The 25,930-nt window shown below is 41.7% G+C and overlaps 1 protein-coding gene across 2 annotated transcripts in view; it reads left to right on the top strand.

Annotated features, from left to right (window-relative positions):
- The first annotated feature begins 6,754 nt into the window (after positions 1–6,754).
- Positions 6,755–25,930, top strand: part of EYA2 (EYA transcriptional coactivator and phosphatase 2) — a 102,416-nt gene continuing 83,240 nt past the window's right edge. The window contains exon 1 of one of the 2 annotated variants that reach the window (XM_074842892.1): positions 6,755–6,774. The gene's annotated coding sequence lies outside the window, so the exon portion shown is untranslated. Of the gene's footprint in view, positions 6,775–7,148; positions 7,261–25,930 lie in introns of those variants that run through there. The other variant, XM_074842891.1, reaches the window with a different exon arrangement.

Below are 25,930 nucleotides of genomic sequence, written 5' to 3'. Positions count from 1 at the left end.
CTTAAACAAAAACAAAGTAAAAATTAGATCATGAGAAGTCACATTTTTGGAGCATAAGGGAACATTTTAGTCTAATTATCTTGAGCACAGAAAGAAAAGGAAACATTTTACCAGAGTCAGTTTTTAAAAGAATTATCCTAGGTAAATTGATCTGTGGAGAATTGCTCCCCAAACTATAAATCATATTGATTTACTTGCTTTACACTTCTAAAGGGTGACCAATGAGTTATCAGAAGGGGGCACAGAGCCCTCAGCCTCACAGATGGAGGATGTGGCTTATTCCTGCCGGTAATATGGACTAGCAAGATGCAAATGATCTTTGCTGTAATAAACAGGGAATTACTGTATTCTTGACAAAAACAATGGGAATAGACTATTTGCGATTTCCTAGACTAATTTTTTATTTGCGATTACCTGACTAGATCTGAGTTTCTTAAATTTCACTGTATTTGCATAGCAGGTAGGAAAAAGCATTTATTCTTTTAACTTAAGGTGTATCTTTACAGTTTGTAATCACATGCATTCATTAAATATAGCATAAGTTGCAGTCTGGAAGCATATCTCCTTTGGTACTTTCCAGTTCTTCAGCATATAACGTTCTGCCCTTCCATTAGTTTGTAAAACAAATTCAAATGTCCAATGACTACTAATGATGGGAAAATAGCAAAATGCTCTTATGCATCTATTGTATTCTCAGTTTGCTTTAAAATATTTAACTGTCATGTTTTGGAGCAATTTTTAAAATATTATGTTAAATGTTCTAATTAAAGTTTTGAGGCAGCCAAGTTGACTCATCTGAACAGAGCAATTAGTTTGGCAGAATTGACTCATGGTCATTCTACCTGACAGCATTCCCTTTTGTGGGAATGTAACTCTTACTGTGAAAATGTTGTACTAAGCAAACCTTAGTTCCGCTCGTAAATCAGTTCGATGAAAGGTTTGAAAGCCTGTTTCTATGGTGTAGTTAAATTACATTGAAAGTACAACTGAATTTGTCCCTAGTTTTTCCATCAAGTATAATGTGATTTAAAGAAAAGTTTGCTAAAGATAGAGTACAATTTAGAAAGCCAGATGATATTTCTTGAGTGAAAGTAAATAGAATTTAGGTAAACATTCTCCAGGTTTAAAATAACACACTGAAGCATTTGTCTTTGATTATCAATTTTAATGTACATAATAATGAGACTTATTCACACAGGGACAGGCACGCTAAAAAAAGTTCCAGAGTGCTTGCATTCAGATTCCTAAAATCAAACTCCTTGCAGTCAAAATTGGATGTAAAGTTGGAAGAAGTATGGCTTTTGATTCATGTGTGAATGAACTTCCCAAATACTTGCCAATTCTACAAGATAAGTTAAATGGAATATTTCTGGAAGATTAGTCAGCCACTGTACCAGCGGTGCTGCTGTCACAGCAACAGCTGAGGGACTTTGATGCTCTTGCATCAAAAGCTAACCAGTGCCTAATTTGGAGCCCACCCAAAATTCAAATTTTTTGGCTTACTATCAACTACCTGGAGGCAGATGCAACATTATATGGGTCAGAAGCAACTTCACTGATGTCTCTGAATTACATTTAGCCTCATGCACACTGCTCTAGTCATAACAAAACAGAGCCAAAAGTTGTAATTTATGAGTAGTTTTGCCAGGCTATGGAATTCATAAGTCTTCCCTGAGGAGGAAGCTGATATCTACAAAATACTTCACCTGCAGTGTAAAAAAAGAAAAAAAAGCTAATAACCCATGAGAAAACAACTGCATAAATACCTTTCATTTTCCTTCACAGCCACATGAGTGGACAACGTGTCTTCCTTTTGGACCACAAATACACCCTATTCTCAAAGGGAATGTTCTTTTATGAAAAATTAATACAAGTTTTCTTAATCTGACTTATAAGGCACATATTGTTTAGAACTGAAAACTGTCCATTTCCCAGCTCTGCTCTAGTGTAAAAAAACCACAGTTGTGCACCTCCTCTCCAAATGAATCAGTGCCCAAATTCTTCCTAGTGATTTTTTATTACTGGTAATTGAAATAACATATCAAAGCTTAACTTCAAATTATTGCTCTACCTCTGTCTCAGGTCAGGTTTTCAAATCTCTCCTGCAGACCATCATTCCTTCCACCAGCAGAGCCATGGCCATTTCCCATATTCAGAACACGGTTCATAACTGCATGCGCCGAAGTGAGTCAGCAGGAAGCGTATATTTGTATATAATGCTCCATTCCAAGCTAAGAAAGCAACACAACACAAGAATTTTGCTCTCCCATTATGTTATTAAAAGAACTCTTAAAAAAACTTGTGGAGAAAAAAGATCAAAATTGTCACAAAACTTATTTTCCATTTTAATACCTTTCCATGCAAATTAATTGTTGTGCAGTCGTGCTCACAGGTGAAATTGGTTTTATTCCTATTATTAGAGATGGCTGTATGCAAAGAAGAGTGGCAACATCTCACCTTGCAACAAATCATAATATTTTTTCTCAATGGATGTATTATTTGTGAAATTTCATTGTCTTCACAGTACAAATCATTTTTCTGTTAAAGCGCAAGGAAACAGGAAGGATGGAGCAGAGGGACCTTTTGTTTGTACAGGAGAAATTCCAAGCAAAATAGTGGGAGGGTATTTAAAAAAAAAAAAAGGTAAAAAAATTATGGTGGTTTTTTTTTTTCATTTCAAGCCAGTAGTGGAAATTGATTAATGAAGCCCGTCTGTAGATGGTACAAAGGGCCAAATCTTCAGTTAATATAAAATAGCAAGCTTCTACTTTTAAAAACCAGAAAGAGGAAGGGGACATAAAACCAAAAAACAAACAGGCATATTTGATCATTTAGTGGTGAAAAGATCAGGCACTCCTCAGTTGCAGGGTTTTATTTTTGTGTATTGTGTCAACGATTGGAAACCATATGTTTTAAGACCAGCTTCAATAGTATCAGTAGCTACAGTCCTCCTCTCAGATTACTTTTTACTGCCTGCCTAATTTTGAGCTTTAATAGCTAACATGCATTTTGTTTATCAGTTACAAATGTTCTGAATTTTGATGAAGCAGGCTAAACAACACATACTGGTTTATCATCAGCACTAAAGACCCAACTAACAACTTGTTTAATATTGTGGCCTGCGACTTTGCAAACAAGCATTTCTTAGAAATAAGAATAATCTTGAAATTGATGGCTCTGGTTCTGAATGCTGAATGTGAGATGTTAGCACCGGGATCCTGACACAGCCCTTGTCATCCCTGGAAGGATCCATCCTACAAGGTGATGAGCCTTTTGGCATCAAAAGTGCAACCAAGTATAGCACCGTTAATTCCCCTCAGATGGCACTCCTGTTAAGTAGCCAGTCCTGTATTAAGTGCTTTATTGCACTGAGGTCAGTCTGGTGGCATTAATATTAAATATAAGTTTAAAGTCTTTCCAGAATCAGATCTTTACTACCTTGCAGGAGTGAGCACTAATACATGAAATAGATCTTTTTTAAGTATTTCTGTTTAGCTGTACAACAAAGAAATTTAAAATAGTCTCTAGCTTGTGTTATTTATCCTCTAATTACTTGAGGATAGAGTACCTCTCCTCTGTCTTTAAAGCACTGCATAAATTAATGATGTTCTAACAATAACAGCAGCAGCAATTCTGGGCATTTACCAGAGAGGAAGCAACCATTAGCCTTGAGAATGAAATTTCACTGCAGTCCACAAAATAATGTGTTAGGAAATACTATGGTTGCCAACTTTCGCAATTTTGTTGAAAGTTTTCTAAAATGTGAGTGTTGGGGTGTTTTGGGTTTGGGTGTTGGTTTTTTTTTTTCCCCCACAAAGCCTGAGCTCTGGCATCATGTGAAAACATGAAAATGTGAGATTCTGTTTTAATTTTAGAAGACAAGCAAGTTACTCAGCGCTGTGGTTGCAAAGAGAAATTGAAAACATGAACCCAAGGGCCAGAGAACAATTAGTAAGAGCCTGAAATGCATTGCTTTTGAGATCTTACACTTTGTAAAGCAATTTCATGACAGTCAGGGTCTGATTCAGGGTGTTTCTATCCTCGGGGTTAACCATATTCAGTATCCCAATAAATCCTCTATACCCTGTTTGAGGGCTTCTCACCTTGGTTTGTACCAGTGTGGCATCTTAATTGTCAGAGAGGATGTTAAGTTAAATATCAGCTCATTTCTTGTTTTTAAAAATGGAATCAGTTTGTACTGATATGACTATGTTCATTGTGACTATGAGTTGGACAGCAGAAACTGGAAAGATTTCCTCAAGGGAAATACACTTTCCATAGTAACTAAAGTTTGGGATCTAGCTCCTTGCCTCCTCAGAGGAGAGGCTGAGGTGTAGCTGTAGGCTTTCCTTCACTACAGGATGAGCTCTCTGGACCCCAGGCTCTGGTAGAAGGTGTGTGCCCTAAGGATAGGGTATGGGCTGGCTGCTCAATCCCCTGGGGTGCACAAGACAGGGGACCATTAGCTCCTCAATGTGTCCACGACCTGTCACCTAGCCAGGTGATTGGGAACATTTCCATTTGGTGAATATGTGGAGCTTTCTGCACAGTTTCCCTTTATTCTTTAAGTTTATGGTACATGGGAATAAGCCCAGGGTAGCAAGTCAGGCAAACTCCCTTCTAAACCTGGCTTGATCTGTGACAAAAGAAAAATTCCACCACTCAGAGAAATCTCTGGCATCTTACGGCCAACAATGACCCAGCTTGATGAAATGGATACTTTTATTGAGCTAACTACTAGGACTTGCTCCTACTCTCTCTTGTCTTGCAGCCTGGTACCCCATGCAGCTGTATGACCTCTGCACCCCAACCCATAGTCTCACCTGTGGGACAGAAGCCATTTTGTTCCCCTGCCTTTCTAAATTGTTTTTAAGATCTACAGGTATTTTGCAGGATACTAACAATGATGAAAATAGTTAAAATTCCTAATTGCAAAATATCCTTTATCTTCCTCTTTGCACTCTTTTCCCACTGTGCCCTTATCTACTTTTCTAAATATTGCATACAATGTTTTTAGTAAATAGAAAGGATATTGAAGTAGACAAATAATGTTTACCCACCAGCTCAAGAAAGGTGTTTCTGGCACCAATTCACAATTTACAAAAATTACTTATATTGAAAGGGACAAGGAGTGTCTTTTTGTGTGCAGGGTGCTGTACAAACAATGAGGTCCTGGTCTCTGACTGGCTTGCTGTGGCATTACCACAAACAATACTAATTCTTAAATACCTGCCTGGCTTTAAGCACTTAAGTAAATAATTGTATTGATTGTTGTAGGACTATTCACATGCATAAAACTAAGCATATATTCAAATATGTTGTGAAATCGGGGGTCGAGTGAATTTTGCATGCAAGGCATTTTTAGATGATTAGTATATATGAACTTACTTGTTAAGACCAGCTTCAAAAGAAGCTAATGTGGCAATCTGTTTTTTGGGCAGGGCAGCTGGGGAAAGGAAAAGATTTTTTTTCAAGATGGATCTAAAGGCTTTCTTGTACTTCAGAGACTCCTCACCAGAACCACGATTACAGGCAAGAAAGGCAGCAAGGAAGTCCTCCAAATCAGCGATCTTTCTGAGTTTAATGTGAGAGTAGTGTAAACTCAGAACTGCAGATAATCCATAGGGAAATCAGGGGGTTAGTGCTGAGAACTGATGGGGAATAACAACTGAAAGAGCTTTGGTTTTTCTAGGCCGGCGGGAGGTAGCTCATGCTAGGACGCCTGCCAGCTCCGAACTGATGCTGGGAGCTCTGTCTCCTTTGGACTGTAGGAACACACTTTGCAGTCGAACTGATCTGAGAGATTTTGATAGTAAAAACAGCTGTCTCGTTGCAATGATGTTTTTGTTCCATTGTCAAAATTTTGAGTTAAATCCATGAGTGGGCTGCAGCTTGTTCAAACCCTGAACTCAACACCCTTTGTGCTCCTTTGGCTCTTCCACTGCGGTTCATGGGATATCTCCTTCCTGAGGAAAGGGCTAGGTGTAATAAAAGCCGTTGGGGCGAGGGCTTGCGGGTCTCCTCCGATGCCTCCCCAGTGCTGGAGAGACAGAACTGGAGAGCAGCAGTCTGCCTCGGGCTGGTGAGAAGGGGGAAATAAAGAGGAAGAGGGGGGTACGGAAACGAAACGCCCCAATGCCGCTGTGGCCGGGCCGCATCCCCAGCGAGCAGGTACGCCGGCGGGAAGGGGCAGCCGTGTGCTACCTGTGCCCTGTGCGGGGACGAGGCCGGCACGGGCAAGGCGAAGCTGTGCGGTGTACAGCTCAAGGGGACGCATGGAGGGTGCACGCGGTGGGAGGCCCCAGCCCCATCTCCCCAGCATGAGCCCTCCGAAGGTGCCCGTTGCCCATCTCTTGGATGCACTGGGAAGAGGATGATGCACCTGATAGAGGCGCCCCTCACATCAGGCAGGAGCAGAAGTCCCCCTCAGGGTGCACATGCCCGAGACTGCCTCTGATTTTGTGCTGATGTGGGAGATGGGGCAGCACCTCTGTACGGCCACAAACCCAGCCTGGTTCCCTTGAGGAGACCAGAGCTGGAAGCAGGATCACCCGGGGGGCTTTCACCCTCTGGGGACTGCGAGATGCTCTGTGCTTGTGAGCGCAGGGGGGTGGCTGGTGCGAGCGAAGCTATTTCTGCAGGTCTGCGGGACCTACAGCTCTGTCGCAGATGTCCCCAAGGGCCGTGAAGTTGCTATTTAAAGATTGTCACTAGAGATCAGTAACACAAGGACTGGAGGGGGAATGATTATTTTCACGGAAGCAGAGCCTACAGGTAAGGCGGTGCTCAAGCATCCAAGTTACAAACCACGACTCCCTTTTAAAAACTTGCACCTAAACCGGCACCGACAGCTCGGACAAAGATAAAACTGCAGCTGCGAAGGCCGAGAGGCGCGTTAGGCGGGAGGTACCTGCGGCCAGCGCGGGGGCTGACGGCTTTCTGCCGGGCACCGCGGGGGAAGCGCCCGGCCCCGCGCTCCCGCCCCCCGCCAGACCGGCGGCGGCACCGGCCGCTCTGGGGCAGCGGCGGCGGCGCTGCCGGGCGCGCGGGCCCCGCGGGAGGCTCCTCCCCCGCCCCGCGGGACCCCGCCGAGGGCGCGCGCTGCCCCACGCCGCGGCCCCACGCGCGCGGTAGGTGCGGCGCGGGCCGGCCGCCCCCGACGGCGGGCAGCGCCGGGAGGGCAGCGCCAGGAGAGCCCGGCGGCGCCGGTGACAGGCGGGGGGGCCGCGTGTTCCGGCTTCGCTACCGGGGAAGCAACAGGTCAGATGAACCGGCTAAAAGTCCCCGCGCCGTCCCTCGAGTTGCGGGGGTCAGCCGGGGCGTCCTGCGCCGTGCCGCTTCGCACCCCCGCGCAAGCCCGCGGGCTGCGGCGGGAGGTGCGGCGGGGACGAGGGGTGGGCTCAGCGCGGGGTGCGGAGCCGCCGCCCCGCTCCGCTCCCTTCCGCGGGCATGCGCGCCTGCCTCGCACATGCTCACTGCGCCCGCAGCGGGCGCGCACACTCCGCAGCGCTGCGGCTCCGCGCTGCGCCTCCGGTGAGTAGGAGCGGCGGCGGGGTGGGGGGGGCGCGGCGCGGCCGCGGAGCGGCTTCTCCCCGCGCCCCGGTCCCAGCGCCCGCGGGCTCCCGGGCGGGGCTTTGCGTGTCCGCGGCTACTCCGAAGTGTGAAACCACCCCCGGGGTGTGCGCGGAGCGGAGCGGGGGGCACGGCGCGGCGCTGCCGCGGAGCGAGGCGCTCACCCCGCAACCCGTCGGGGGACGGCGGCGTTGGGGGAGCGCGGTGAGCCGCCTTCCGCGGGCGCGGAGCGGCTCTGCGCGCAGTGCGGTGCCTGTCCGTGCCGCGAAGCGCGGCAGCGCGTTGGGGTCCTGCCTGCGGAGTTGGGGTCTGGAATTAACCGAGGTAGTTAATTGATGCGCAGCGTAGCGTTTGATTTTACCTTCAAGCTGGCTTTGCTTAGTAATTACTTTAAAAACTGAAGCGTGAGTTTAAATAAAATGAGTTAATGCTCTTTTTCGCCGTTGCTTATATGGGGAAAACTTGTACTATGATTTATGCAGTTTAAGTAAACTTTTTAGTGTTAAATTATGCTTGAGCCCAGTGAACGGCCTCTAAAGGAAATTTATTCATGGTATACACCTACTTTTTTTCAGACATTTCAAATAATGATATATTCTGTTGTGCAAAATTGTAATTGTTAAAATATATACGGTTAACCAATAAACAGTTTATTGGTCTACATCAAATTTATTAACAGAAGTTTTGCTTAGCATAGTATCAAATTCACACATCTCTTAGCGCTGTTAAAGGCACTGGCAGGAATGGTTTATTGCTTAATCTTTCTTGTGGACTTTATTAATTTACTGAGAATTTCTTATCTCTGTAATGCCATCCATAGAAGGGTTCCCCCCCCCCCGCCCAGTATATTGAGAAAGCACGTCTTAAGTTTTTTCTGCCTGTCTACATCTGTGTGTATTAGGGCAGTCTGGTCCACAAAAGGTGACATATATTTAGACTAGTTGTTCTACGTCTGAACTAATGTTTCTTTGATCGTTTCATACATTTAGTGTTGCATTGTTTTGTGTTACTTGTTGCTACATACAGGATAAATTCTTTCTGCTCATCCTTTATTACATGAATAAACCATTTGTATTCTTAAACAGCTCAATTTTTATTTCAGCTTTGAAATCCTAGGCATCATGTGGCCTTAGATGTTACATGTGCAAGTAGGAAAGACTTGCAGTACAAATGCCTTGAAAATAATCAGTGCTTGCAGCTTTGGAAACATTCCAGAAACTTTTTAAGCATGTTTTGAAAAGTCACTTAAAATGTCACAGCAGCTGATAACTTGATTTAATTATTCTAACTTACATCTCTTTGTAAAAAACAAATAACAATGCAACAAAACACAAAAACAAAACACAAAAAAATGTGTGATGCAAAATTAGATTGTGAAGTTATTGAGTCAAACTGACCACACAATTCCTGTGCCTCTTCTGTTCCCCCACCAACAGATCAAAACATTTGGCTAAATAGCAAGTGGTGTACTCTTTTGGTTTTAGGCTCATCGATTTGTTTTGCTTTGCTTAGCCTGCTCCCCTCAGCTCATTTTCTTTTAAAATACTACATAGACTTGATTCCCATGACTTGCTAATCTTATCACCGTTATTTGGTTGAAATGTTTGAAATGGGCTCCTGTTTCAAATATATCACAACCTTGGCAGTCTTAAATTTCATTAGAAGAAGCTTCATTAGGGAGAAATAAAAATGTTGCTGATAACTCCCCCTCTAACAAGTCCCATATTCAACTACACGATGTGTGCAGATACACCTTGATTATACAAAGGAGTTAAACTCAAGTGTTTCATATGAAGAACCCGATCTCAGAATATCACTTGAAGAATCTTGTGTGTTGTTGTGCTTAGCTGGTTGATATGCTAGATTTTTGTGAAAATGTAATAATTTAACTATTAATCCTGCAAAAACTAGTTGCTAACTTCAAGTCTGTAAGGCATCGTACTGAAATCACTGTGGCTGTATTTGTATGTCAGTGTGTGTATGTACAAACTGCTGACAAAGAAAACAATTAAAGTTAGTAATTTTCTGCTGTCTTCCCAACTGTTATTTATGATGTGTAGTAGTAAAACAGCTATTCTGAAATCAGCTATAGTTCTCCTCAGTAAGATTTGTTTCTTCTGTGCCAAATTTTGTTGTAACCAGATGGTTTTAAGGTGTCTTCAACTGGAGAACAAGCAAGAACAGTGCTGAAGACTAATTATTCCTTGCAGTAAATTCCTTCTGCAATAAATTCACAGGTTGTTAGACTTAATCTGTGGAAATGATTGTTAAGATTACTTGTGCAGTGAAAAATGCTTTTAAAATTTTGTGAAAACTAGCAGAAGTTCTTAGAATGCTAAGAAAATATTTCTGAAATAATTTTGCCTGACTGGGGTAATTTTTATTAGGGATGAACTGTTGAATGAAGTTGCAAATTCAAATCCTTTTCATGAACCATGGAACGCTGCAGTTTTAATGTGAAGATGTTAAATATATCCCGTAAGTGGAGGGGTCGTTTGGTAGATCAGGTAGGAAAATCTTGTACTGCCGTTTCCAGTGTATAGTTACTGTATGGATGCGTGTTATTCACAGCAGTAGCAATATAAACTTGGTTAGTACTTGGTATAGTCTCCTGGACTAACAATCGGGTTCTTTTCATTAAACTTAACATTGTACTACACAGGACAGAAAAATAGTTATATCGAGAAGGAACAAAAGGTGTTTTCAGAACTATAAACAATGGCGTATAGAAAAGTAAAGCCATTCAGGTTTTAGATACATCCTCCTTTTCAGTGGCTTAATTTAATAAAAAGTACAAGTTTTTTTTTTTATTGTATATCTACTAAAAAACCCCCAAACGTATAATTAGTCAAACCTCTTGGCATAATATTCACTTTGATATGAACAGGTAGAACTCCGCAAATCTCTTTCCCTTCCTTTTCTACTGAAAAGCCAGAAAGTCCACCCTGGTTGGGACTGTTTGTTAAAAGGTCTCATCAGAAAACAATTGTTCATGGCAGTCTGATTCTTAAAACAATACTTCATCTTTATTTGCAGATCTTAACTCAAGTAATGATGTTTAACAAACACCTTGTTTTAATCAGGTGAGGATAAGCCCCTCAATTAGGATGCAAATAATTGCTCATCTAGTTGGGTCATTTGGGGCCTGGAGGTGTTGCCATTTGCGGGTATGTTTGGTGCTACCACAGTATTGAAGCAGGAGGAAGGAGAAAGCGGGAATAAGGATTTAGGGCTCTGCAGTCATCTTGCAAAATATTTTTTGATCACGGCATACAAAACCCCATCCAGTTCCTTTCTTCGGCAAGCTCTTCAGTTGCTCTTGATTTACAGCTGCAAGAGGTGTGAGAGGAAAATTGGATCCAAAAATATTGGTCACTGCATAGATGGTTCCAGTGAGTGTGTCACAGACTGAATATTTAATTAAAAATAGCCAAACCTCTTTTCACTCAGACTTTCTACTTGGGTTTTAATTATATATTTGAATTATTTCAAAGTTGTGTAAAATGAGAAGAGAAAGATTATGTGGGCATAATCCTTCCCATTTAAAATTATTTGTCTGCAGATGCTTAAGTCCTAGCATTAGGAGTCACATATAAACATGTTTATTTAACATCAGCGTTATCTGTTAGATTGTACATGGTTCATTAACATGGAGAGAATACTTTTTGTTTAATAGTGTACGGGAGCTGACAGAGGTCAGAAGAGGTTGTTTGCCTGAAGTTGAGATGGCATCTTGGCTTTGCTCTCATTCTGTTTGTCACCTCTGCTGTGTCCGGGAAATACTTCATTAGTGCCGTGCTAAAGTATTTTCCCTTGCGTTTATGTACAGAGGCGCAGTGGAAAGCCAGAAGTATGCTGCAGCGTTGTGGTAAGGTTTATGGGGAATTTTAAGGAAAGTTTGTTGTAATTTGTGGAGGATTGTTTTAGTTGGGGTTTGATTAGAAAAAGCAGCTTGGAAAGGGAGGAGCACCAGGGGAGAGGGGAACCTGGCATGTTGTGGTGCCCACAAAGTGCGTGGCTGTAAACTGTGGTATTTTACAGAATCGGGGAGATGGCTTAGGAAGTTCAGAGCGTTTTGTATGCCACTAAATAATGTTTTGTTGGTGTGGCTGGTTCACAGTCAGACTTGAAACAACTGTACCTAGTGGTGATGCTGAGCTGAGACTCCAGATGAGAGGTGGCACCTCTGTCTGCAGGGGACAGAGCAGGAACGGGCCCTTCTGTCTCAACAAAGCTTGCGAGGTGCTGTCCGTTCCTTCTCCCGCTTAGAAACGTGCTTGGATGAATTAAACTGTATCAGGGACGCTGGAAATACCTTGTATAGAAGTAACCACAGCCTCAAGTTTGAAAAGGCTACTTAAAATGTTTTAATATGATTTATGTATACAAGCTAATTGCCGTGCACTTCACACAATATTGAGGGATGTACACACGTGTATACACAATTTCATTTTTTATTTGAGCTTCTTGAAAATGTTTCTGAATGTTTCCGACAAGTCGGTGAATTTCTCCAGCCTGATTTGGGTGGTGGAGGCTGTTTGGGCTTTTTTTGCATTGGAGGCAGAAGGTAATTTAGATTTCTATTAGAAAATAGAAATAGAAAATTGACTTCTATGATTTTTATCAAGCAAGGACCCCTGGTAGATAATAACCAAAAGGCATTGAATAAAATGAGCATTATTGTAGCGATCAAAGTGGCTGTGGAAGATGCAATGTGAGTGAAGCATACCACAAATGTGCAGTTTTTTAAAAGCATAACAGTAAAAATAGAAGGGATTTAAAAAAAATAAACTGAACTTCTGTGTTGATTATAAGTTGTAACTGAACTACACTGAGGGCCTGGGTATTGTTTTAAGAAAGCCAGCAAAACAGCTATTTCTAAAAAATAGTAGGTTCCCTCAGAAGGCTAGAGAGAGAACAAAAATAAGTGTTATGTTGGGGGGGGGGAATGTCTGGTGTAGGGTTTTTTTCTTTGAATTATTTTCAACAAGTACTTACTCTGTTCTGTATTTTTAAGAAATTATGTGGACAGCAATTTTGTTTCTCTACCAAGGCAGTGAAAACACCAAGAATCCTTTTTATAATTTGGAAAGAATGTGAAAAGAATGAAGTAGTTAAACCTAAGTGTATTAGATCATACGCCTTAAATGCATAAATAAGCATAACTGCAATCACAGAAACCAATGTTAAAACCACTAGGAAAACTCACCCACAAACCCTAATGACTTAAAGGGAATGACCTCAGCCATTGTGAAATTTGTGCCTATTTGTTGACTGACATTTTTTTTTGTAGAAGCAGAGTGCGTGTTTTGTTGGGGTGTGGGATTTTGTTGTTTGAAAGGCTGCTGGGGGTTTTTTGTTGTTGCTGCCAGGTTTGAATACAAAGAGTGAAAATGGGATTGAGGCCAGGAGAGCCTGGATATGATTTGGGCCTTACCAATTTGAAAAACAGGTGAAGGGTTTGTTATTGATGGACAGAGACTGGTAGGAATTGATTGAAGTTTGTTTTCAGATGTTAGAAACTTCCTTGATGATAGCCCATTTGGAACTTACTCCCAACTGGTTTCCTCTTAAGGAAATGAAGGTTTAAAGTATTTGGTTACAAACCTGAGATTTCTTCACGTCTGTGTCTTTGCATGAGTGCTGCATGAAATGCCCGTGTCATTCATCTCCCCTTTGCTTTTTGGAGAGGAAATTGATGCACAGTAGAACCTCAACTTGCCTTTGCTGCAGCACCACTTCATAATTCAGGGAAATGGAAGTCTTGAATTATTTCAACAATAGTAGACTTCTTTGGGAATGTTTTTAAGTAAACCAGTGCTACAGACTGCAAGCCTGGCCAGAGCCAAGTCACTCCTCAGACAAGGTTTCTCTCTGCTGCCCGTTCCTGGCAGTGGGCTCCTACTTTTTGGTTGCAGTAATTAAAGAAGGTCCAGATTTAATTGCCCCTTCTTAGATGTGTAGAAAGGTCTAAGAAAATTGCTAACTTCATGCTGTTTGGTGCCTAACTCTACACGTTCAGTCTCATGTGGAAATTCTTGTTCATCATATTTGCTTTTGAGAAGGAAAACAGCCCAGCTAAATAAATAAATAAATAATCCTAAATAAAAAGAACAATTTAATACTAGTCAGCCCAGATAGTAACTAGTTAACCCACAGAGAGTTGACATCTCTCTCTATGCTGGAAAGGGCAGACTTCACAGAGAAACTCCTCTGGAGTATGAAAGCCTGGTACTTCCAAACAAAGACAAGGGGACGTGGGGAGAATTTCTTAAACTCAGCAAATGCCTTAAAAACTGGAAATGCCTCTAGGATTACTCAGGCACCCACAAGAAACAGTGAGGGGAAAGTGGGGCAGGCATCTGATTTTTTTGTTTTTTGTTTTTTAAATAGGTTGAGTAAGCAAAGCAATCTGGGGGCCTCAGTTATTTACGACTTAGTCTGCGCACCACACAGAGAGGCTCATCCGCTGTCTTAAAGGCAAGTTTGGCATCTATTGCAAATTCTGTCTTTTGATGACAACGTTTGATTCAGCTTTTTGATGTGTAATTGTCCTAGAGCTACTTTGAAATAACTCTGATCAGTTTTGAATATAGATCTGTATCACCAGTTTGCTTTCCGCTTTTGACTGCTCTTCTGTGCTAAATTACCGTCTTTAGAATTTAATTGTAACTGCCTGATGATTCTTTGTAAGTCAAGTAAAAATGTATTTACAAAATACGTTCAGTGAATGTTGTCAGTGTGTCAATTTTATTTGCAAATTTATTATTTTTTTCCTGTTTCTGTGGCTGAAACAACTCAATCTTGTTCAGAATTGAGCAATACTTTTTATTTGAAAAAAGAGAGATTGTTTCTCCATCCTTTTACAAACTAAAAAGTGCCATTTTTTATGAAACATGACACTTCTATAAGTAAAACATTTGAATGTTGTATTTGCTGTGTCCAAATTTTCCTTTTTTTTAGTAGGCTAACTTTATCTTTTGAATTTATAAAAGCATGTTTTTTGCTGGCTTACATTTGGTGTTACATTGATATTACTCCTCTTCACTGAGGTACAGAGTTAGGAGTAAGTCAGCCTTACTGCTTGTAGCAAAATAGATACATTTTCTCCTTGTGTTTAACTGTGGGTAAATATATTCCATCCAGTCCTGCTCCCACTGCAGTTCCCAGTCATTTCACTCAAATAAGGGTTGACCCCTTACTGAGACGGAGCAGCTTTAAATCTTCTGTACTTGTTGCACATGTGCATTTAAAAATTATTTTTTTTGAAATCACATTGTAACCGCTGTTAATGAAAGTCCATTTGACATCTTCAGTGCCTGAGCCTTGCAAAATGAGAGTGGGAATTGCCGTCTTTCTGTGCTATCCACACTCATAGGCCTTATTTGTGCCTCAGCTAAGGTTTTCAGCAGCCCTTAGTTGGGGTGGGAAGCCAGTACAGGTCCCTGAGAGGGAGGTACCGCAGCCCCTGCGGTAACAGTGGATGTAACCTCCTGCACCAAAAGACCTTTGCAGTGATATGACTTAGTACTTGGTATACCATCTCATCTGACCTAATACTCTTAAGTGCGTTGGTGTAGTTAGGTGTGTAGCAGGAAGACAAGGCAGACATCAATTTTCTTTTTATTTATGGAAATAAAATTATCAAGATCCTTATTCTGTTTAGCCTCAGTAGTCTGTTGTGTAAATATCTACTTCAGAGCAATCTTGTTTTTATAAAGATTCAGTTATCTATGAATAAGAGGCAAGCTTAGGTCTCTGACCTAAAATACATAATCGTTCAGCACTGCTGTAAATGTGTGTAACCCTGTACAAGGCAATGTAAAGTATCTTCTGTATGAAAACTCTTCTTAAAATGACATTGCCCTGTTCAACATCTCTGCACTTGCAGATTATAAATTGTGGTTCAAAAGAAGGTGTATTCTGCCTATTACATATGATTTAATTTTGTTTGGCAACCATCCTTCCTGTTTGCTGCAGTAGATGAGTATAATTTGGGGAAGAGAAATGGTTGGGGAGGGGGACTAGGAAAGCACACTGAGTATTCTGTAGAGAGATCCAGAAAAACTTACGGGCTAGATTAGTTTTGAAACATCATTTATGCCCCCCTGCAAAGTAGGGGTGGGGGGTGGAGACAAATGGTTGATTTGGAATTGAATGTAATAAAGGATGATGCTGCTAAAGGTCAGATGCATTAATGGTGGAGCCTGGCGCTTTCCTCCTTAAAGCCCAGTGCTTCTCCTTCCTCAGTCCCCCCTGCCACAAATCAGGATTATTCAATCACAAGAGCGGTTTAACCGTATCTGTGGTGGAGCGGGATGGTTGCTTTAACGATGCACAGAAGCATTGTGCCCTGGTTTAGGACAGGAAGTGGAAAATGAATATTGTTTTGAACTTGAACTTTGTGAGCAGACAGAAAGCAATTATCGGAGCTGCAGCTCCCCCGGGAGAAGCAGGGGAGGGATGCACTGTGCTTGTAAGCAGCACTGTGGGATCTTAAATATCTAGTAGTGTTTAACGCTTTAGTTTTACATTTCTGCTTTTTAATTGATCTTATGCTCCTCACGTTTTCCTTGGCAAATAGAGGAAGAAACAATTGCATGTAAACTTCATGTACTGTTTTTATTGATAGACACCCCCCCCACACCCTCCCTTTGCTGGTGGGGCAGGGCTCTTAAATTTCTGGCTTAGTCCTGGTGTTACTTTCAGTTGTAAAATGAACTCTTTCGCTGCCTGGGTTATTTAATGGACCTATTATAACATGGAAAATTGACTTAATTGATGATTAAGAGTACATAATTGTATGTGAAGCCAGTTAATCGGAAGCCATAAGCCACTTTTGTAGTATTTGGTATTAATTATAAACTATAGAAGTTTATCTGTCTTACAAAGTAGGAAAACCTACTAAAATGACACAAAGTCTGCATAGTTGTAAAGCGAACATTTTGAGTATCAACTTTTTGATAATATCTTACTATTAAAACATTACTGACCACTTTCTGGAAAAAAATGAAAAAGGGCAAAGCTCTGCCTTCCCTGAATGTTTTGCTGTTTTTCAGTGGCCTGTGACTTCAGCAAACTACCTAAGTTTTTTTTGGCTTTTTTGCTTTACTTTGGCTTCTGCTTTACAAGGCCTTCAACATAGAGAAGTTAGTGCAAGACTTTACCTTTTCTTACAGACTCTGTGGTATCTTCTGTAGATTTAAAAAATACTGTTCCCTATTAAGTTAGATAATTAAACAAACAAGGGAAAAGATTTTTCTGCTAACTTTTTGAAGCTAATACTTCTACCTATGGTAGGTACCTGTTTTTTTGTTCTCAGAAAGGAATAATTCCTTATTTTAAAAAATAACATTTAAAATATAAAAGTAAAATTAAATACATGTTCTTTATGATAATGTCTCCCTGATCAAGTTCATGAGACTATTTTAATCTTACATTAACACAGTTGTGGGATTCTTTATTTGTGGTGAAGTTTTAAAGGTAGTAAAATTAAGTCCCTTTAAAAGAAAATTGTGTGATGATTTATTGTACCAGAATAGGCAAAATTCCTCTAGAGATTTTAATATCTTCCACCTGGTATAGAAATAGAAAGAAAATATTCTTTAGCTGGTGACTAATTTGTCACTAATACCCAGGGGTTCCTTCGTTACAATGCAAAGATGTCAGTTTTAAGAGAAACGTACAGTGAGAAAACAGAGTGCAACTTCCTGTTGCAGGCACTTACAAAAAGGAGGAAAATAAAGGTCTGGAAAGCAGCCGAAGCGGTGTGAAGGAAGTTAAAGCTATCAATTAGGGCAAAACAGTTCGGGAAGGATTTTACCTGCAGGCTTCAGTGGAATTCATTAGGACATGTTCGAGGAGGAAAGTCACTCGATACGACTCCAGAGGAGGAGCTCTGACATGCAGTAATACCCAGGCTGACGCTCTGTTCTCCTCCAAACTGCACGTACTGCATCCTGGTAATTGTTTGAGGAGGAGCTGTATTGTTAAAAAAAAGTCACACTCTGCTTAGTGATGGCTTTTATGCTTTATCACAATGTTAAATGAATTGGGTCCAAGACTTATAGTTCAGGTGAAAATGCTGCTAGAGAATATCTGCAGCTGCTGACAGCTCAAACCTGACAACGAAGATCATGCTGTGTCTGCCACATCTGTGTCTTGACAAGTCATTTTTCCCAGCGGAGAACTATTCCAGTGTCCAGACACTTGCGTAGTGTCATCGCTTTGCCTCTTGCTGCAATAATAAAACTTTGACTCCACTCCTGTCCTTCCAGTACTGTAGTTTCATAACAGCTCAGTGTGAGGAGAGGGGGAGCATGAGCCGTTGCAATACCAGGAGAGAGTGGAATGAGGGTTTTGGTCTCCCTCCCTTAAGAAACCAGTTCTGCACTCATGTCGTATGTGAGTGGGCACGGTAAAATGTGAATGTGAATATTAGAAGACATCTCTGCTTATGACCAGCTTTAGAAATGTGAAGTAGGTGGTGGCAATGGCAGCAAAGTGTGGCAGAAGCAGCCTCTCTCGTCTACTGGTGCAAGAATCACAGCAACTGGTCTGGTTTCCTCTGCAGGAGCAGATGCTCTCAGGTGGAGCAGATAGCACTATTCTGTGCCCCTGCAGCAGCAGCAGTCTAGCTTCCTGAGGGCTTTCTGGTTTACTCTTCCCCTACTGTTTAGTACAACCCAAAAAGTCGCTCAGGAAGCGCATCAGCAGTAGATATCTATGACAGAAGTAACGGTTCAGTGTTAGGACTTCAGTGATGTTAGAGATTTGGGAAGTCAGTACTGCACCAAACAGCATACATGTTAGAAACAATATGTGCGACAACTTTGTGGTAAAAGTGTTTATGTAGCAGGGGAAGCCCTGGCATGTCCTGCAGACTCCAGGCCATGTTAACACAGTTCTCCGTTTCTTGCTAGAGAGTACGATTTAATCTCAGCCATTCAATGGTTAGTTGGAGAAAAGGAAGATTTTTATGTTCTGTCAGAAGCAGATTATTGGAAAGGAAATGTATTGGTTTTGCTAGGTTTCTTTCAGTTTTAGTGTATTCTTCAGTCAGAGCACTGAGGTGAATAAGAAACATTTTTGTAATGTGTGGTGGGTTGACCTTGGCTGGTGGCCAGATGCACACCCAGCTCCTCTCCCACTCCCCATCCTTAACAGGTTGGGGGGAGAAGATACGATGAAAAAGCTCGTGGGTCAAGATAAAGACAGGGAGATTGCTTAACAATTACCATCATAGGCAAAACAGACTCAACTTGGGGAAAATTAATTTGTTGTCAATTAAAATAGTGTTGGATGGTGAGAAACAAAGGCAAGAACTGAAACACCTTTGCCCGCCCCCTTTCCCAGGCTCAACTTTGCTCCTTCATTCCCGATTCCTTTACCTCCCCCAGAGCGGCATGGGGGGTGGGGAATGGGGGTCTGCAGTCAGTATGTAACATTTCCTTTCTACCTTTCCCTCCTCTTCCTCCTCGCATTTCTCCCCTACTCCAGTGGGGGCTCTCTGTGGGCTGCAGTTCCTGTCAGGAGAACCGGCTCCAGCGTGGTCTCTCCAGGAGCTGCCGGGGAATCTGCTCTGGCGCCTGAAGCACCTCCTTCCCGCCCTTTTCGCAGGCCTCGGCGCAGGCCTCGCAAGGGCTGTTTCTCTCATGTTTTTCTTTTGTGCCGTGCCGAATTTTGCCCTTTTACAGGGGCGCCACCGGCTTCTCCGACAGGCTCAGCCAGGCCCTGCTGCGGGTCTGTTGTGGAGCCGGCTGGAACCGTCACAGGGCAGCCCCTCGCCTCTCCTCACAGAGGCCCCTGCAGCCCCCCTGCCAGTGCCCGGGTACAGACACCCCATACAGTATGACAAATTTATTCATACCGGACTGTGATCTGGAATGGTTGCACATCCCATCCGGTGGGAATCGCTGCCGGTTTTAGAGCGTTTTACAACAGGGAAGGAAAGGGAAGGATGACACAGAAGGTCAGTCTTGCTTATCCAGTGTCCTGCCTGAGGTAAGAGACAAGATAATAAGGAGTGGTCCCTCATCACTGAAAGCTAAAATTAGATCCACCTTTTCAGAAGTCTCCGAGTTGATGCAAAAGGGCTGTTTGGGCATTTTGTGGGCACAAGTGATCCTGCACAGAACATTGAACTTGTGCTTTACTGATGTTTAAGGACTGATTTTTATTTTTTTAATAATCTAATCGCACTTGTATAGTAACATGCTGGGTGTTGAAATGTGTTGTTGTCTTTTAAATGACTGTCTGAACTAGGTATACATTTTTTCCATGTTCAGCATCTTATATTTGCTAGATCTGCTTTCTTGAGAGTGTTTTTTGATTTTTTTTGAGTTGCTTGTAATTTTGTAACTACCCTGGAGATGGGAAGGGCTACTGTAGGGAACCTGTCCTCCTCCCCATCTCTCCAGAGGCCAAGTCTTTCTATACGTTTGGTGTTTTTTGCATGTGTTCTATTAATACTCATATCAAGAGTGTAGAAACAGGTGAGGTGGTCTTGCCATCAAATGGTGGCCATCCTCTGATTTTAGTCATGTGTTCAGGGCTTAAATTACATTTAAAATTTTCCTTAAATATTGGGCTTCAGGCTTTTCAAGCCATTAACCTGAAGGTTGTATGTCATCATTCTTCTACCTGATTTACACTACAAAGGAAGATCTGTGTTCAGTTCCTTACCGGCCACTTGCCATTCCTGATGGTGATGGCAGCTCTGTGCCTAGGAAGAGCCTGGAGTGTGCAGGGGAGAGTTTGTCTGTGGAGGGTAAAGGATCCTGCTATTCTCAGTGGAAGTAGGTTTACTTTGAGAGGGATCTTGCCAACAAGGTGGTAAGTGAAGATGACTACATGGTGCTAGTATTATCACAGATATTAATGTGCCACATGCTCTGTTGGCGAACTGACATTTTGTTGGGCTTCTTTCTTCTGCTCAGGAGAGCCTTACGCTTATATTTTTGTCCTGGGAAGCAAGTTAGAAAAGTAATTTAAGTGGCAGTCAGCTCAGGCGAGAGCTCTATGTAAGCATTTTTATGCTTAACCTGACAAGCCAAAATCTTGGCCCAAAATACTGTCTGCCACTGTACAAAGAAACTGTCAGTCTCTCATTAATCATTTAGTGGTCCTTTAACTATATGGTAAACAAAACCCACCAGGCCTGTGTTGTCCTGCTTGCAGCCAATTCTGTTTTGCTCAACACCTCATGCAGAACTTGGTTTGAAACCCAATCTAGCGAGGTGCTGCCTCCACCAGCAGACATACTATTAATGGCCCAGATGTCTCCTTAATGAAAGGGTTTTGTTTTGCCAACATGATGCTCTCTGTCCTTCCTGAAATGGATGCGCTCTGTGTTGGTACAGATACCATTACCAGAAGAAGTAGTATGGAACCTGCAATCTTGTGGCTGCTGGAACTTAAAATTCCGTAATTATTCTTGGCATATACTCTTAAAGGTTCGTGCATACTGGGCTTTTTTTCAGGGTCACTGAAAATTAAGCCCTGAGTTCTGTCATGGCATTTTTTGCAGTGCCTCAAATGGTTGATAATACACCCTTGTGACCTTTGGAAGTGCAGTTTGGATTGCAATCCACAAATCAAATGTTAGTAAAGAAGAAATAGCTGGGATGTGACTTGTGGAGGCATTTTTCAGATGGTCTCCTGACAGTGAAGAGCGAAGTCCTCAGAAATTGGAGTATTGCATATGCACAAAAGAAAACCAGGGTCTAGTTGCCAAAATTTGACTACTTTAACTTGTGAGTTGACTGAATGTAGGTATGCTTTGCTCTGAAGTCTTAGCCTAGAAGTTATGCAGCAATTCCTGACACTGTAAATTTGAAGATTTCCAGGCTCATTTAAGTGCTGTCAACCAAGGCTTGTGTTCCGTCTTAAGCATTTTTCACTTCAGTTATGGACGCCTGAAATAATCAGTCCTTGGAAAGGAAGCTGTGTTATCCTGACACAAGTTTAAAAGAAGTATTTCTCCCAGACTCTAAATGTCCAAAATACACTGCTCAAGTTCGTTCTGCTGAATGTTAACTTACAATGGTGAAGGTAAGTGACTGCAAAGTCAATTTTCATGTTTAATTAGTTGTATGCGTGATTCATGTGTTTTTTGTTCTCATTCCAATTTCTTGCCAGTCTTTTATTTTTATACCGCTGTGAATCTGTGAGTTTGTATTTCAAGGCAATGCTTGTGATGGCCACCAGCTCTTCATCTTTCACGGACATATTAAGTGCATTTTTGATCTGAGGATTTTGACTCTCTAGATACTGACAAGCCAGATTTATTTTTTGATACAAAAGAGATATGATCTAGTTGTCTTTAATAATGTGTGTAATCTCAGAAGGGTAAAACCCTATGTATATCCCTTAAAAAGCTCTTCAGAAAAAGAATTGCATGGAGGAAAGGACCTGCCAACCTGCCTCCTGCTCAAAAATGCTTGCAAGTACCCTGTAGCCAGCCAGTATGTTCACTGATACTAAACACCAGTGAGCAGTCTCCCACCAATTCCTAAATGCTAGTTTTCTAGTTATCTAGTAGAGCTTTTTGGCTCTGTTTTTAACTGCAGTAGATGGCTGCCAAGGTACATGCATGATGTGAAATAAGCCCCCAAAGTAGTTTGATACCCCTGCAAATAAGACAGTGCTGCAAATACCTAAAGCAGATGTCAGATAAGAATTGCTTACTCAAAGTCTGCACGAGTGTAGTTTATGGATTAGGTGGGGTGGGCATAGTCCTCAAAGCTGTGTTAAATTAATCTGTTTGTCAGTTAACATTGAAGTAGCAAAAGTGGTGCCAACTTCAGCTGTATTGGAGTATTTAATTGTAATCCTGTGTTTACAGGGAAGTACAGGTAGCTGTCACCTAAGCAGTGGAGTAATCTGGGCAGTCTTACTTGGCACCCTGCAAGTAGTGGGACCCTCCTTAGAGCAGTTGTGTTGATAGATTGCAAGTATGGTTTCAAGACTGAATTAAGCTGACAGAGAGCTGTGTTGACATCAAAAGAAGTGGCCTCCTCAGCCTAGCTGCATGTTCCTTTCTCCTCTGTGTCAGTGCTATCAGACATACTACAAACTGGATCAACTCACTGGTCCAGCTGAGAAGAAAACCAGAAAAAAAATCAGTTGTTGGTCTGGCTGTACACAGACTTGTGTTGCTGCAGGAGTCTGCAGGAGCTTGTGGCTGGGCTGAGGCGAGGACAGGGTTGCATCTTTGGTCAGTAGTAAGGTCTTTGAATTTTGACAATCATTTGAAGCTAATCAAATCCCAAGATAGATGAAGATACAGTTTTGCTATTAGTCATGATAACTGAACTGCCAGGCAACAATTTGGGAAAGAAGTCTGTTTACAAGGTGTAGTCAGTTTAGTTATTAATCAGCTTGATGCTTTACTTTAGGCATTTTTTTCATGTTCCCTCTTTAATTTATTCATTTAATTTATAAAATTCCAACCCTTACCTGCTTTGGACTTCCAACACCATATGCCAAGTCCTGTCATGCTCCTTTACCTGGTTCCCAAGGGCACTTTTGGGTAGGTATTTTTGAAATGTGCGTATTAAGCACATTCCAGAGGAGGTTCAGAGCAAGATGTGAAGTTTACTGCTGCTTTCTTTTAAGACAGCCAGAGAAGCTGGAGGAAAATCATGGTTGAGTATTGAATGGTAAGAGTGCTTACCCCAGTCATAGGAAGCCCAGGATGATTTCCTCCAGGCTCAGACTATGTGTGACATCCTCAGGGGATGGTACTAACACTGGTTTCATTCCCATTTGGGATCTTGTCAGAAGTGACTTGACCAAAATCTAAAACCATGTTAGTAGGACAGTGATGAGAATCAAAAATCCTTCATTTCCAGGTTTCCAAAGTCATTAGTGCATTGGCTACTTAAAGACCTCACTGAAATGAACTATAGCAATCCCAGTTTTTTTGGCTGCAATTTGTACGATTTGGAAATTGTATTTTAAAGTAGCATTAACTCTCCCTTCAAGTGGGGTTGGTAGGATTGACTGACAAACTATTTTAATTATTGACTGTAGGTTACATATATACAAGAAAAAATTCTCTCTGACAAAAGCATATTATATCTTGGCTCTTAGTACTAACCAGCTCAACTTTAATTTCACAGCTTGCTGCCAACAGCTGCCTTACTAAGACATAGTACTCATAATAAATGAAATTTCACGAAAAAAGAAAAATGAAAACTTTGTTCCAGCTGGATTGAAAAGGCAGTTGGAGCATTTCTATCCTGCATATAAAGCTGCCATCCACATAAACATTTCAAATTACTTTTTCATTTTTAATAATCAGGATCAGACCTTTTCTTATTACTGAGGCAAATGCAAGATATTAGAAACATACAATTTCATTCAAAGTCCATTAGTTATTGAATCCTGTCCAAAGTTAAGCATTTGAAGTGTTTTGGGAGAAACTCACCTTTTAGTTTCGGGTTTTTGACAAGCAACTTGGATGAAAACCCTGAAATGAGCAGACTGCTCTAGTCCTGCTTGGTAGCGCTCAGAGGGACATTAGTTACATCACTTGCTCTTGGAACTGTTGCTTGTGTATTGTTGAAAGCCCTGCAGCTGATGAGTGCTTGCCTGGACTACCAACGGGAATCTCAGTTAAATTATCACACAGCCTCTCTGCACATGGAAGAGATTAATTCTCATAGCCACAAACAGAATGAATGCTTTGTACTTAGTACCATAATGTAAGTTCATGCTGAAATACAGTGCCAGTAACCAACTCCTTTACCAATAAATTCACAGTTCTAATAACCATGTGTTTTTACAGCATCCTGATCCCAAAGGATCAAAGAAACATTGATTTATTTAGCTTTGGGTCCCATCCCCCGTTGTTCTTGCTCCTTCCCCTTGCTCCCCATGAGCTCGAAAGAGCCGTATATGAGATGAAACCCAACTGTTGTTGTATAGTCCACAGCAGGGAGGGACACTTTGCAAAACCACAGAAAAGAACATTTTAGCCAGTAGAAATGACAGGAAGTGTTGTGGGCAGACAGAACACAAACATTAGAGCCTGCTTTGGCCACGAGTTGATATCAACCTGTCTAAACTGCCATAATGTTCTTTATTGATGATAAATGGATTGAAAGTTAAAAATTCAACATCTTAAAAATTACACTATGCCTGTGGCATACAACTTTGCTGCTGTATGGAAAAGTTCCTAGAAGACAGTGCTGATCTTCCCAAAACCTGGCTGAGGGTGCAATGAACAGTATTAGTTCAAGACGGTGAAGTTGAGAAGTGTTGATACGAGTGTCTGATGAAGCAGGTATGCTCAGTAGAGTTGCCAGCAGCAGAAGCGTTTTTGTCCTTTAGTTAGGAAAAAGTGAAAAATGCTCACAAGGAGCATTACTGCCCTATAGCTGAGCCATTGGTAATGTGATCATGTCCCCAGACCTCTGTAAAGGCCCCTTTTTCCTATTGCAAGCATGTGCAATGACATCGTGTAACATCTCTTGTAAGTAGTTCCTGGGGGCTGTTAGGATTTATATCCCAAGGGTTTCCAGAGTTGTAGGACTGATGTTCTTCATCAAAAGGCCAGCCCAATAAAAGGTTTCTGAAAATCTGAGTCAACAAAATTATTTACCAAGCATTACTGAAATTACTTACAAAAAGGTGTTTTATGGTTCGGACAGTATTTGGTGGCGGTTGTATTACAGCAGCAGGTTGAGGTCCCAGCCCCACTCTGTATGTTGGTGTAACTAAAGTGCTTCTTGCCTCAGAATATTTATTTCTCATAACCAGAGAAAAATGAGTGGAAAACCAGCATGGACACAAGATACAAATTGTCCAGGTCATTATTTTGTTACAAACCAAATATTTGGTTTTTGCCTTTGAATTATACAGCTTTGGGAAAGCTCACTAATTCTTAGTGACTGAACATTCTATTTCTAAGCCTAGAAATCCTGCTTCTGACTAAAACCCCCTCATTTTAAAAGAAGAACCTGGGGCTGAGTAGCTGCAACTTTCACAGTTTTAAATGTTTTTCAACCCCATCTTAGAGTAGTGTGATGAAATAGAGTTATTGGTTGTCTGTGGGCCTGTGGGTCTATCAGAACTGGCAACTGTTTGGGGAAAAAGAAATTGATACACTGAACAAAAACCCTGTCAGCAATTGGAGAAAATGCTTTTCTGGTATAATTCTTACTTGAAGATGTTTACGCTGCTGAAGTATATTGTCACCTCGAGCTGTGCTTTGTTTTCTTGTTTACTGCTGCTTAGGGTCTATAAAGTAGAAATTGCAGTCAGTACTTGAAACAGCATAAATTTTTGTTGCCAGCAAGAGTCAGAAAGTGGTGTGTGTGGGGAGAGAGGGAAAGGTGACCTGTTTCTACTA

Source organism: Strix aluco, chromosome 17, assembly GCF_031877795.1.
Source record: "Strix aluco isolate bStrAlu1 chromosome 17, bStrAlu1.hap1, whole genome shotgun sequence".
NCBI lineage: Eukaryota > Metazoa > Chordata > Aves > Strigiformes > Strigidae > Strix > Strix aluco.
This window is presented reverse-complemented; position numbering and strand designations above follow the sequence as displayed.